The sequence below is a fragment of the Arachis hypogaea genome, chromosome 16, assembly GCF_003086295.3.
Source record: "Arachis hypogaea cultivar Tifrunner chromosome 16, arahy.Tifrunner.gnm2.J5K5, whole genome shotgun sequence".
NCBI lineage: Eukaryota > Viridiplantae > Streptophyta > Magnoliopsida > Fabales > Fabaceae > Arachis > Arachis hypogaea.
Window position 1 is genome coordinate 111,644,860 of NC_092051.1, and position 13,456 is coordinate 111,658,315.

The 13,456-nt window shown below is 39.0% G+C and overlaps 2 non-coding genes across 2 annotated transcripts; one reads left to right on the forward strand and one right to left on the reverse strand.

Annotated features, from left to right (window-relative positions):
• Positions 1-2,328: 2,328 nt before the first annotated feature.
• Positions 2,329-2,436, reverse strand: LOC112761919 (small nucleolar RNA R71). The gene has a single exon (XR_003182288.1). It is a non-coding gene; the product is annotated as a small nucleolar RNA R71 (small nucleolar RNA).
• Positions 2,437-12,560: 10,124 nt separating this feature from the next.
• Positions 12,561-12,668, forward strand: LOC112761473 (small nucleolar RNA R71). The gene has a single exon (XR_003181868.1). It is a non-coding gene; the product is annotated as a small nucleolar RNA R71 (small nucleolar RNA).
• The last annotated feature ends 788 nt before the right edge of the window (positions 12,669-13,456 follow it).

Consider the following 13,456-nt stretch of genomic DNA (forward strand, 5'->3'; position numbering starts at 1 on the left):
AAAGCCCTACCCAAACTACTTTGGGATTGGTATTCAACTAATCACTCCAGCCCATGTAATTATATGTTGCAACCTGGCTGGCTGTAAAGCCATGTCTAAATTCTTTTGGACTGAGGCTTGCAATTTGTTATCAAGAGCAAGTTAGTTGGAGCTAATCCACCTGCTACTGTTCCTGATCTACCTGCTGAAGCTTGGCTGGCCATTGGCCATGTCTAGTGTTTTGGACTGGAGCTTTCTTTGAAAGCTTGGCTGGCTAGTGAGCCATGTCTAATTCCTGGACTGAAGCTTTAGACTAAGAATGCAAGATTCCTGGAATTCATATTAAAAATTTTGGAATCCTTATTTTTCTTTTTCATATAATTTTCGAAAAATATAAAATAAAAATCCAAAAAAATTAGAAAATCATAAAAATCAAAAATATTTTCTGTTTCTTGTTTGAGTCTTGAGTCACATTATAAGTTTGGTGTCACTTGCATATGCATCTTGCATTTTTTCGAAAATATCATGCATTCATAGTGTTATTCATGATCTTCAAGTTGTTCTTGGTAAGTCTTCTTGTTTGATCTTGATGATTTTTTGTTTTGTGTCTTTTCATGTTTATCATATGCATTCTTGAATACTTAGTGTCTAAGCATTAAAGAATTCTAAGTTTGGTGTCTTGTATGTTTTCTTTGCATTAAAGATTTTTCAAAATTGTGTCTTGGTGTTCATCGTGACATTCAAAGTGTTCTTGGTGTTCATCTTGACATTCATAGCATTCTTGCATGCATTCATTGTTTTGATCTAAAAATTTCATGCATTGCATATTTTTCATGTTTTTCATAAAAATTTCAAAAATCAAAAAAATATCTTTCCCTTTTTTCTCTCATCAAATTCGAAAATTTGGATTGACTTTTTCAAAAATTTTTAAAATCAAATTGTTTCTCATGAGTCAAATCAAATTTTCAATTTGAAAATCTTATCTTTTTCAAAATCTTTTTCAAAAATCAAATCTTTTTCAAAATTCTTAGTTATTTTCGAAAATTCCAAAAAAATATTTTTCAAAAATCTTTTTCTTATTTTTAATCAAATTTTCGAAAATAACATAAACAATTAATGTTTTGATTCAAAAATTTGAAGTTTGTTACTTGCTTGTTAAGAAAGATTCAAACTTTAAAGTTCCAGAATCATATCTTGTGATTTCTTATGAATCAAGTCATTAATTGAGATTTTAAAAATCAAATCTTTTTCAAAACTAATTTCTATCATATCTTTTCAAAAATATCTTCTTATCTTATCTTTTTCAAAAATATCTTTTCAAAATATCTTTTCTAACTTCCTAACTTCTTATCTTTTCAAAATTTGTTTCAACTAACTAACTAACTTTTTGTTTGTTTCTTAACTTTTTCAAAACCACCTAACTAACTCTCTCTCTCTCATTTTTCGAAAATATCTCTCCCCTTTTTCAAAATTTCTTTTTAATTTATTAATTATTTTAATTTTTAAATCTTAATTTTCGAAAATTACTAACACATTTTCAAAAACCAATTTTCAAAAAAATCACTAACTCCTTTTCAAAAATAATTTTCGAAAATTCCCTCTCTCTCTCTCTCTCTCTCTCATCCTATTCTATTTATTCATTCATATCCTAACATCTCATCTCACATCTCTTTCATTCGTACAGTTGCATTTCTTCCTTTACATCACATTCTTTGTCTCCCCCTTCTCTTCCACTCACAAAGGGATCCCTATACTGTGGTATAAAGGATCTCTATTATTATTATTATCATTTTTTTGGCCATTCTTCCTTGTCATATGAGCAGGAGCAAGGATAAGAACATTTTTGTGGAAGCAGATCCAGAACCTGAAAGGACTCTGAAGAGAAAATTAAGAGAAGCTAAAATACAACAATCCAGAGATAACCTTTCAGAAATTTTTGAACAGGCAGAGGAGATGGCAGCCGAAAATAATGATAATGTAAGGAAGATGCTTGGTGACTTTACTGCACCTAATTCCAATTTACATGGAAGAAGCATCTCCATCCCTGCCATTGGAGCAAACAACTTTGAGCTAAAACCTCAATTAGTTTCTCTGATGCAGCAGAACTGCAAGTTTCATGGACTTCCATCTGAAGATCCTTTTCAGTTCTTAACTGAATTCTTGCAGATATGTGATACTGTTAAGACTAATGGAGTAGATCCTGAAGTCTACAGGCTCATGCTTTTCCCTTTTGCTGTAAGAGACAGAGCTAGATTATGGTTGGATTCTCAACCTAAAGACAGCCTGAACTCTTGGGATAAGCTGGTCACGGCTTTCTTAGCCAAGTACTTTCCTCCTCAAAAGCTGAGCAAGCTTAGAGCTGATGTTCAAACCTTCAGACAGAAAGAAGGTGAATCTCTCTATGAAGCTTGGGAAAGATACAAACAGTTGACCAAAAAGTGTCCTTCTGACATGCTTTCAGAATGGACCATCCTGGATATATTCTATGATGGTTTATCTGAGCTATCAAAAATGTCACTGGACACTTCTGCAGGTGGATCCATTCACCTAAAGAAAACGCCTGCAGAAGCTCAAGAACTCATTGACATGGTTGCTAATAACCAGTTCATGTACACTTCTGAAAGGAATCCTGTGAATAATGGGACGCCTATGAAGAAGGGAGTTCTTGAGGTTGATACTCTGAATGCCATATTGGCTCAGAATAAAATATTGACTCAGCAAGTCAATATGATCTCTCAGAGTCTGCATGGAATGCAAGCTGCATCCAACAGTACTCAAGAGGCTTCTCCTGAAGAAGAAGCTTATGATCCTGAGAACCCTGCAATAGCAGAGGTAAATTACTTAGGTGAACCTTATGGAAACACCTATAACTCAACATGGAGAAATCATCCAAATTTCTCATGGAAGGATCAAAAGCCCCAACAAGGCTTTAATAATGGTGGAAGAAATAGGTTTAGCAATAGCAAGCCTTTTCCATCATCAACTCAGCAACAGACAGAGAACTCTGAACAAAATGCTTCTAATTTAGCAAATCTAGTCTCTGATCTATCTAAGGCCACTGTAAGTTTCATGAATGAAACAAGATCTTCCATTAGAAATCTGGAAGCACAAGTGGGCCAGCTGAGTAAAAGGATCACTGAAATCCCTCCTAGTACTCTCCCAAGCAATACAGAAGAGAACCCAAAAGGAGAGTGCAAGGCCATTGACATAAGTGCCATGGCCGAACCTGTGAGGAAAGGAGAGGACGTGAATCCCAAGGAAGAAGACCTCCTGGGATGTCCAGTGATCAATAAGGAGCTTCCCTCTGGGGAATCAAAGGACTCTGAGGCTCATCTAGAGACTATAGAGATCCCATTGAACCTCCTTATGCCCTTCATGAGCTCTGATGAGTATTCCTCTTCTGAAGAGAATGAGGATGTCACTGAAGAGCAAACTGCCAAGTTTCTTGGTGCAATCATGAAGCTGAATGCCAAATTATTTGGCATTGATGCTTGGGAAGTTGAACCTCCCTTGTTCATCAATGAACTAAGTGATCTGGATCAACTGACATTGCCTCAGAAGAGACAGGATCCTGGAAAGTTCATAATACCCTGTACCATAGGCACCATGATCATTAAGGCTCTGTGTGACCTTGGTTCAGGAATAAACCTCATGCCCCTCTCTGTAATAGAGAAACTGGGAATCTATGGGGTGCAAGCTGCTAAAATCTCACTAGAGATGGCAGACAGCTCAAGAAAACAGGCTTATGGACAAGTAGAAGATGTATTAGTAAAGGTTGAGGGCCTTTACATACCTACTGATTTCATAGTCCTGGATACTGGAAAGGAAGAGGATGAATCCATCATCCTAGGAAGACCTTTCCTGGCCACAGCAAGAGCTGTGATTGATGTTGACAGAGGTGAAATAGTCCTTCAATGGAATGAGAACTCCCTTGTATTCAAAACTCAAGGATCTCCCTCTGCAACCATGGGGAGGAAGCAGGAAAAGCTTCTCTCCAAGCAGAGTCAACCAGAGCCCCCACAGTCAAACTCTAAGTTTGGTGTTTGGAGGCCACAACCAAACTCTAAGTTTGGTGTTGAACTCCCATATCCAAACTCTAAGTTTGGTGTTGGAGAGTTTCAACAAAGCTCTGCACATCTGTGAGGCTCCATGAGAGCCCACTGTCAAGCTATTGACATTAAAGAAGCGCTTGTTGGGAGGCAACCCAATGTTTATCTAATTCTTATTTTTCATGTTTTCTTAGGTTCATGATCATGTGGAGTCACAAAATAAATATAAAAATTGAAAACGGAATCAAAAAAAGCAGAAGAAAAATCACACCCTGGAGGAGCATCTGTCTGGCGTTCAAACGCCAGAACAGAGCATAGTTCTGGCGCTGAACGCCCAGAATGGGAGCATCCTGGCGCTGAACGCCCAGAACAAGCATGGTTCTGGCATTCAACGCCAGAAATGGCAGCAAAGGGGCGTTGAACGCCCAAAATGGGCACCAACCTGGCGCTGAACGCCCAGAGTTGTGTGCAAGGGCATTTTACATGCCTAAATTGGTGCAGGGATGTAAATGCCTTGACACCTCAGGATCTGTGGACCCCACAGGATCATCTCAGGATCTGTGGACCCCACAGGATCCCCACCTACCGCATCATCTCTCTTTCCATTCATGATCATCCCTTCTTTTTTTCCATTTACCACTCACATCCATACACCCACTACCTTCAAAAATTCAACATCTCTCTCCCACCCAATCCCACCCACATGGCCGAATCCACACTCCCATCCATCTCCTCCATATCTTCTTCTTATTCTTCTATTCTTTCTTCTTTTGCTCGAGGGCGAGCAACATTCTAAGTTTGGTGTGGTAAAAGCATAGCTCTTTTTGTTTTTTCCATAACCATTGATGGCACCTAAGGCCAGAGAAACCTCTAGAAAGAGGAAAGGGAAGACAAAAGCTTCCATCAAGGGTCTATAGCTCAGTGGTAGAACATTTGACTGCAAATCAAGAGATCCCTGAGATACCTCAGGGGATACATTTTCTTCCACACAATTATTGGAAGCAACTAAGGGTGGAACATCAAGAGCACTCCATCATCCTTCATGAAATCAGAGAAGATCTAAAAGCAATGAAGGAGGAGCAGCCAAGGCAAGGAAGAGACATAGAAGAGCTCAAGGACATCACTAAGGTGGACTCATTCCTTGTTCTTACTTTCTCTGTTTTTCGTCTTCTATGTTATGTGCTTATCTATGTTTGTGTCTTCATTACATGATCATTAGTAGTTAGTAACCTTGTCTTAAAGATATGAATGTCCTATGAATCCATCACCTCTCTTAAAAGAAAAATGTTTTAATTCAAAAGAACAAGAAGTACATGAGTTTTAAATTTATCCTTGAACTTAGTTTAATTATATTGATGTGGTGACAATGCTTCTTGTTTTCTGAATGTATGCTTGAACAGTGCATATGTCTTTTGAAGTTGTTGTTTAAGAATGTTAAATATGTTGGCTCTTGAAAGAATGATGACTAGGAGACATGTTATTTGATAATCTGAAAAATCATAAAAAATGATTCTTGAAGCAAGAAAAAGCAGCAAAGAACAAAGCTTGCAGAAAAAAAAAAAAAGGGGGCGAAAAAAAAGGGAATAGGAAAAAATAGAAAGAAAAAGAAAAAGCAAGCAGAAAAAGTCAATAACCCTTAAAACCAAAAGGCAAGGGCAAATAAAAAGGATCCCAAGGCTTTGAGCATCAGTGGATAGGAGGGCCTAAAGGAATAAAATCCTGGTCTAAGCGGCTAAACCAAGCTGTCCCTAACCATGTGCTTGTGGCGTGTAGGTGTCAAGTGAAAACTTGAGACTGAGCGGTTAAAGTCAAGGTCCAAAGCAAAAGAAGAGTGTGCTTAAGAACCCTGGACACCTCTAATTGGGGACTTTAGCAAAGCTGAGTCACAATCTGAAAAGGTTCACCCAATTATGTGTCTGTGGCATTTATGTATCCGGTAGTAATACTGGAAAACAAAGTGCTTAGGGCCACGGCCAAGACTCATAAAATAGCTGTGTTCAAGAATCATCATACTGAACTAGGAGAATCAATAACACTATCTGAACTCTGAGTTCCTATAGATGCCAATCATTCTGAACCTCAATGGATAAAGTGAGATGCCAAAACTATTCAAGAGGCAAAAAGCTATAAGTCCCGCTCATATGATTGAAACTATGTTTCATTGATAGTTTGGAATTTATAGTATATTCTCTTCTTTTTATCCTATTTGATTTTCAGTTGCTTGGGGACAAGCAACAATTTAAGTTTGGTGTTGTGATGAGCGGATAATTTATACGCTTTTTGGCATTGTTTTTAGTATGTTTTTAGTAGGATCTAGTTACTTTTAGGATGTTTTCATTAGTTTTTATGTTAAATTCACATTTCTGGACTTTACTATGAGTTTGTGTGTTTTTCTGTGATTTCAGGTATTTTCTGGCTGAAATTGAGGGACTTGAGCAGAAATCAGATTCAGAGGTTGAAGAAGGACTGCTGATGCTGTTGGATTCTGACCTCCCTGCACTCAAAGTGGATTTTCTGGAGCTACAGAACTCGAAATGGCGCGCTTCTAATTTCGTTGGAAAGTAGACATCCAGGGCTTTCTAGCAATATATAATAGTCCATACTTTGGCCAAGAATTGACGACGTAAACTGGCGTTCAACGCCAGCCTTCTGCCCAAATCTGGCGTCCAGCGCCAGAAAAGGATCCAGAACCAGAGTTGAACGCCCAAACTGGCACAGAAACTGGCGTTCAACTCCACAAATGGCCTCTGCACGTGCTACACTTAAGCTCAGCCCAAACACACACCAAGTGGGCCCCGAAAGTGGATTTATGCATCAATTACTTACTCATGTAAACCCTAGTGACTAGTTTATTATAAATAGGACCTCTTACTATTGTATTAGGCATCTTTGGATCTTTGGATTACCTTATGATCCTTTGATCACGTTTTAGGGGGCTGGCCATCTCGGCCATGCCTGGACCTTCACTTATGTATTTTTAACGGTAGAGTTTCTACACTCCATAGATTAAGGTGTGGAGCTCTGCTGTTCCTCAAAGATTAATGCAAAGTACTACTGTTTTCTATTCAATTCTTCTTATTTCGCTTCTAAGATATCTATTCGCACCCAAGAATGTGATGAAGGTAATGATTATGTGTGACGCTCATCATCCTTCTTCCTTATGAACGCGTGCCTGACAAACACTTCTGTTCTACATGAATTAAGCTAGAATGAGTATCTCTTAGATCTCCTAACCAGAATCTTCGTGGCGTAAGCTAGAATGATGGCGGCATTCAAGAGAATCCGGAAGGTCTAAACCTTGTCTGTGGTATTCTGAGTAGGATTCAATGATTGAATGACTGTGACGAGCTTCAAACTCGCGATTGTTGGGCGTTAGTGACAGACGCAAAAGGAGGGTGAATCCTATTCCAGCATGATCGAGAACCAACAGATGAATAGCCGTGCCGTGACAGGGTGCGTGAGCATATGATTCACTGAGAGGAGGGGATGTAGCCACTGACAACGGTGATGCCCTTGCATACAGCCAGCCATGGAAAGGAGTAAGACTGATTGGATGAAGATAGCAGAAAAGCAGAGGTTCAGAGGAACGAAAAGCATCTCCATTCGCTTATCTGAAATCCCTGCCAATAAATCTACATAAGTATCTCTATCCCTTTTATTGTTTATTTTAATCTAATAAAGTATCATGTTTAAATCCGCCTGACTGAGATTTACAAGGTGACCATAGCTTGCTTCATACCAACAATCTCCGTGGGATTCGACCCTTACTCACGTAAGGTATTACTTGGACGACCCAGTGCACTTGCTGGTTAGTTGTATCGAAGTTGTGACAATTATGAATTAAGATCAGAGCACCAAGCTTTGGAGCCATTACCAGGATTTGTTCGAGCCTGGAGATCACAATTTCGTGCACCAATAATACTTCAACCTCTGGCCATTAACTGTAAACTTTCTGTCAGAATTCTCTTCCCGAATCTCTACATGACCATACGGTGATGCTCTGGTTACCACAAACGGTCCTGACCACCGGGATTTTAGCTTCCCGGGAAAAAGTTTGAGTCGTGAATTAAACAGAAGCACCCTCTGACCTGGCTCAAAGACTCTGATGGCAATCTTATTGTCATGCCATATCTTAGTTCTCTCCTTATAAAGCTTGGCATTCTCATAGGCCGAATATCTGAATTCATCAAGCTCATTCAACTGAAGCATTCTTTTTATTCCTGCAGCCTGAGCATCAAAATTTAGATACTTGATTGCCCAGCAAGCTCTATGTTCTAGCTCAACTGGCAAGTGACAGGCTTTACCATAGACCAACTGATAAGGGGACATGCCAATAGGAGTCTTGTAAGCTATTCGGTATGCCCAAAGAGCAACATCAAGCTTCCTAGACCAGTCCTTCCTTGAGGTACTGACAGTCTTCTCTAGAATCCTCTTGAGTTTCCTGTTAGAAACCTCAACCTGTCCACTTGTCTGAGGGTGATAGGGAGTTGCCACTTTATGACAGACTCCATACCTCTACACAAGTGAGTCTAGCTATTTGTTACAAAAGTGACTTCTACCATCACTAATGAGTGTCCTTGGGACACCATACCGGCTGAAAATATATCTCTAAAGAAAGCTCATCACCACTTTGGCATCATTGGTGGGTAGAGCCACAGCTTCCACCCACGTGGATACATAATCAACTGCCACCAAGATATAGTTATTAGAATATGAGGGTGGAAAAGGTCCCATGAAGTCAATACCCCACACATCAAACAACTTAATCTCAAGAATCCCCAGCTATGGCATCTCATGGTTAGAAGGGAGAGTCTTAGCTCTTTCACATCTGTCACAGTTTTTCACAAATGGTCTTGAATCCCGGAAGAGAGTCGGCCATTAAAAACTGCTCTGAAAGACCTTTGTAGCTATCATTTCACTACCAAAGTGGCCTCCATAATCAGAGCCATGACAGTGCCAAAGAATTTGATGTGTTTCCTCATCTGAGACATACCTCTGGATTATACCATCTGAGCATCTTCTAAAAAGGTATGGTTCCTCCCAAAAGTAGTACTTTGCATCAGTCAGTAGCTTCTTCACTTGTTGTTTACTATACTCTTTTGGAATGAAATTCATGGCTTTGTAATTTGCAATGTCCACAAACCATGGAGCCTGCTGAATGAGGAACAGTTGCTCATCCAGAAATGTCTCAGTCACAACTGTGGGTGGGTGCATGCCCTCTTCAGGTTCAATCCTGGAAAGGTGGTCAGCTACTTGATTTTCTGACCCTTTTCTATCTTTGATCTCAATATCTAACTCCTAAAGGAGTAGCACCCATCTAATTAATCTTGGTTTAGAATCCTGTTTGGTTAGAAGGTACTTCAAAGCAGCATGATCAGTATAAACAATAACCTTAGAACCAATTAAATAAGATCTAAACTTATCAATAGCATACACAATAGCTAATAATTCTTTTTCTGTAGTTGTGTAATTCTTTTGAGCATCATTTAACACACGACTAGCATAGTAAATGACATGCATAAGCTTGCCATGCCTCTGTCCTAAAACAGCTCCTATAGCATAATTACTAGCATCACACATCAATTCAAATGGCAAATCCCAGTCAGGGGGTACTATGATGGGAGCAGAGGTAAGGTTTGCTTTTAGAGTTTTAAAAGCATACAGACGGTCAGTATCAAATACAAAAGGAACATCAGCAACTAGTAGGTTGCTCAATGGTTTAGCAATCTTAGAAAAATCCTTTATAAATCTTCTGTAAAATCATGCATGACCTAAGAAACTCCGGATTGCCTTAACATCAGATGGTGGTGGTAATTTTTCAATTACCTCCACCTTGGCTCTATCAACCTCAATCCCTTTGCTTGAACTCCGGTGTCCAAGAACAATACCTTCTGTAACCATAAAATGACATTTTTTCCAATTTGAAACAAGGTTTGATTCTTGACACTATTTCAAGACCAGAGATAAATGCTTAAGGTAGGATTCAAAAGAATTACCAAAAATAGAAAAATCATCCATGAATACCTCAATAAACTTTTCAACCATATTAGAAAAAATGGAAAGCATACACCTCTGAAAAGTTGTTGGGGTATTACAGAGTCCAAATGGCATTCTCCTGTAAGCAAATACTCCAAAAGGACATGTGAATGCCGTCTTTTCTTGATCTTGAGGGTCCACTGCAATTTGGTTATATCCAGAATATCCATCTAAAAAACAATAAAAAGCATGACCAGCTAACCTCTCAAGCATCTGATCAACGAAAGGTAGGGAGAAGTGATCCTTCTTTGTAACAGTGTTGACTCTCCTGTAGTCTATGCACATTCTCCATCCTGTGACGGTCCTTGTAGGAATTAGCTTATTCTTTTCTTTCTTGATCACTGTCATCCCTCCTTTCTTGGGAACTACCTACACAGGACTCACCCAAGGGCTGTCAAAAATATGGCATATAATGCCGACTTTCCATAGTTTCATTACCTCTTTTTGGACCACCACTTTCATAGTTGAATTGAGTCTCCTTTGTGGTTGCACAACCGGTTTAGCATCATCTTCAAGAAGGATCTTGTGCATATATTTGGTTGGACTAATCCCCTTTAAATCACCAATGGTCCACCCAAGAGCTGTTTTATGGCTCCTGAGCACTGTAATAAACGCCTCTTCCTCACCAGGCTTCAAGGAAGAGCTAATAATCACTGGATATGAATCATTTTCACCTAAGAATACATATTTCAGAGAAGAAGGCAAAGGCTTTAGCTCAAGCTTAGGGACTTATTCCTCCACCTTAGGCGTGTTCATACTCAGAGACAGGATCCAGAATATCATCAAGTACCTCAGCTTCTAGTACCTTTTGAACACGTGGTTCAACAACATCAACTCTCATACACCCTTCAGAATCATTAGGGTGTTTGAGGGCTTCAAATACATTAAGGACCACATGTTCTTCATTGACCATCAGGGTTAATTCACCCTTTTGCACATCAATCAGAGCTCTACCTTTAGCTAAAATGGGTCTTCCAAGAATAATAGAGGACTTTTTATCCTCTTCCACATCCAATATAACAAAATCAGCAGGAAAAATAAATGGCTCTACTTTTACAAGTAAATCCTCAACAACCCCCACATAAAATTTAATAGAAAGATTAGCAAGTTGAAGAGAAATACGAGTGGGTTTTACCTCCTCAATTTGGAGCTTTTTCATAACTGAAAGTGGAATGATATTGATGCTAGATCCAAGATCACACAAAGCTCTCTGAATAGTGACATCTCCAATGGTGCAAGAAATTACAAAGCTCCATGGATCCTGCAGCTTCTCAGGAAAGTTATGTTGAATAATAGCACTGCATTCCTTAGTTAACACCACTGTCTCTTGTTCCTTCCAATTACTCTTGTTAGTTAACAGTTCTTTCATGAATTTAGCATAGAGAGGCATTTGCTCAAGAGCCTCAGAAAAAGGAATGTTGATCTACAGCTTCTTTAAGACTTCAAAAAATTTAGAAAATTGATTGTCTTTGGAAGCCTTTTTAAGTCTCTGAAGATATGGCATTTTAGGCTTGTACTCAGGAGCCTTTGGCAATGTAGGATGAGTGTTAAGAGAGAATGAGAATGGGTTATCTGCACGCCTAGGAGGGACTTGCTCCACCTCTTCTTTCTTCTCCTCTGGAGCTTCTTTTTCAACTAGCTCTTTATTGACCTTAGTCTCAGAACCAGCTACTTTACCACTTCTCAATTGAATGGCCTTGCAATCTTCTTTTGGGTCACCACTGTATCACCAGGAAATGTACTTGGAGGCCTCCCAGGTATTTGCTTGCTCAACTGGCCCACTTGCACCTCCAAGTTTTTTATGGAAGCTCTAGTTTTCTGCATAAAATTATTTAACATTGTTTCCCAATCAGTGTTCTTCTAGGGCTGAGACTTTGCCTGCTGAGGTGGTTGTTGTTAATGAGATTGAAACTAGCGGTTATTTTGATTGTTTTGTTGAAAACCGCCCTGAGAATTATTGTTGAAATTCTGTGATCTCTAAGGTTGCTCTCTCCACCCAAAATTTGGGTGATTTCTCCACCTCTGATTATAGGTCTTAGAGTATGGATCATTATTGGGATTTCTAGGAGAATTCCCCGTGTAATTGACCTATTCAGTAGAAGATTGAGCATAATCATAATTCTCACCTTGAATAGAGCTACCAGTCATGTCATAAAGGGCCTCTTTAGGTACATTCTGAGTGTTGACAGCTGAAACCTGCATCCCACTCAATTGTTGAGTAAGAAAATTCATCTGCTGAGACAAAATTTTGTTCTGAGCAAGAAGAGCATCAAAAGCTTCTACTTCCATAATGCTTTTCTTCTGAGGAGTCCCAGAGTTCACAGGATTCCTGTTAGATGAGTATAAGTATTGGTTGTTAGCAACCAACTCAATAAGCTCAGTAGTATCCTCTGGTGTCTTCTTCATGTGCAATGAACCACCTGCAAAATTATCTAAACACATCTTGCACATTTCACATAAGCCCTCATAGAAGATATCCAGCTGAGTCCATTCAGAAAACATGTCCGGAGGGCATTGCCTAGTCAGTAGCTTGAATCTCTCCTATGCTTTATAAAGGGTCTCACCATCTTTCTGTCTGAAGGTCTGGACCTCCACCCTTAGCATAGTCAGCTTTTGTGGTGGGAAAAATTTAGTCAGAAATGCAGTGACCATCTTATCCCAAGTATCCAGACTCTCCTTGGGTTGAGAATTTAACCACAGCTTTGCTCTATCCCTCACAGCAAATGGAAAGAGCTTGAGTTTGTATACCTCAGGATTCACTCCATTAGTCTTCATAGTATCACAAATCTGCAAAAAATTAGAAATAAACTGATTTAGGTCTTCATAAGGAAGTCAATGATATTGGCAATTTTGTTGCACAAGAGTGACCAGATGTGGCTTCAGTTAAAATTTGTTTGCAGTTATGGGAGGCACCACAATACTTTTGTCATAAAGATCTGCATTGGGAGTAGTGTGTGAGCCAAGCACTCTTCTAGGTTGCTCATTCTGATTCAGATTTGCCATATTGGCATTTACATCATGATTCTGATCTATGGTAGACTCTGCAGCTTCCCTTTCAAGAGTTTCACTCAGATTTTTACTAGCCTTGTAAAGTCTAGCTTGTTGCAAACGCCTCCTCAAAGTCCTTTCAGGTTCTGGATCAAAATCTGTAAGGGGTTCCTTATCCCTGTTCCTGCTCATAAACAGACAGAAAACAAGAAAAAAAGTGAGAATCTCCACATCAGAGTGCAGAGAATTCCCAGTGAGGTAACCTGTGTAAAAGAAATAAAATGAAGCAACTAAATAAATTAAGTAATAAAATTCAAAAATTATAGCAAAACTAGGACAAAAAATTTTCGATATTTTTTTTGAAAATTAAACAGGAAAGATTAAAATAAAAATAACTAGGGGAT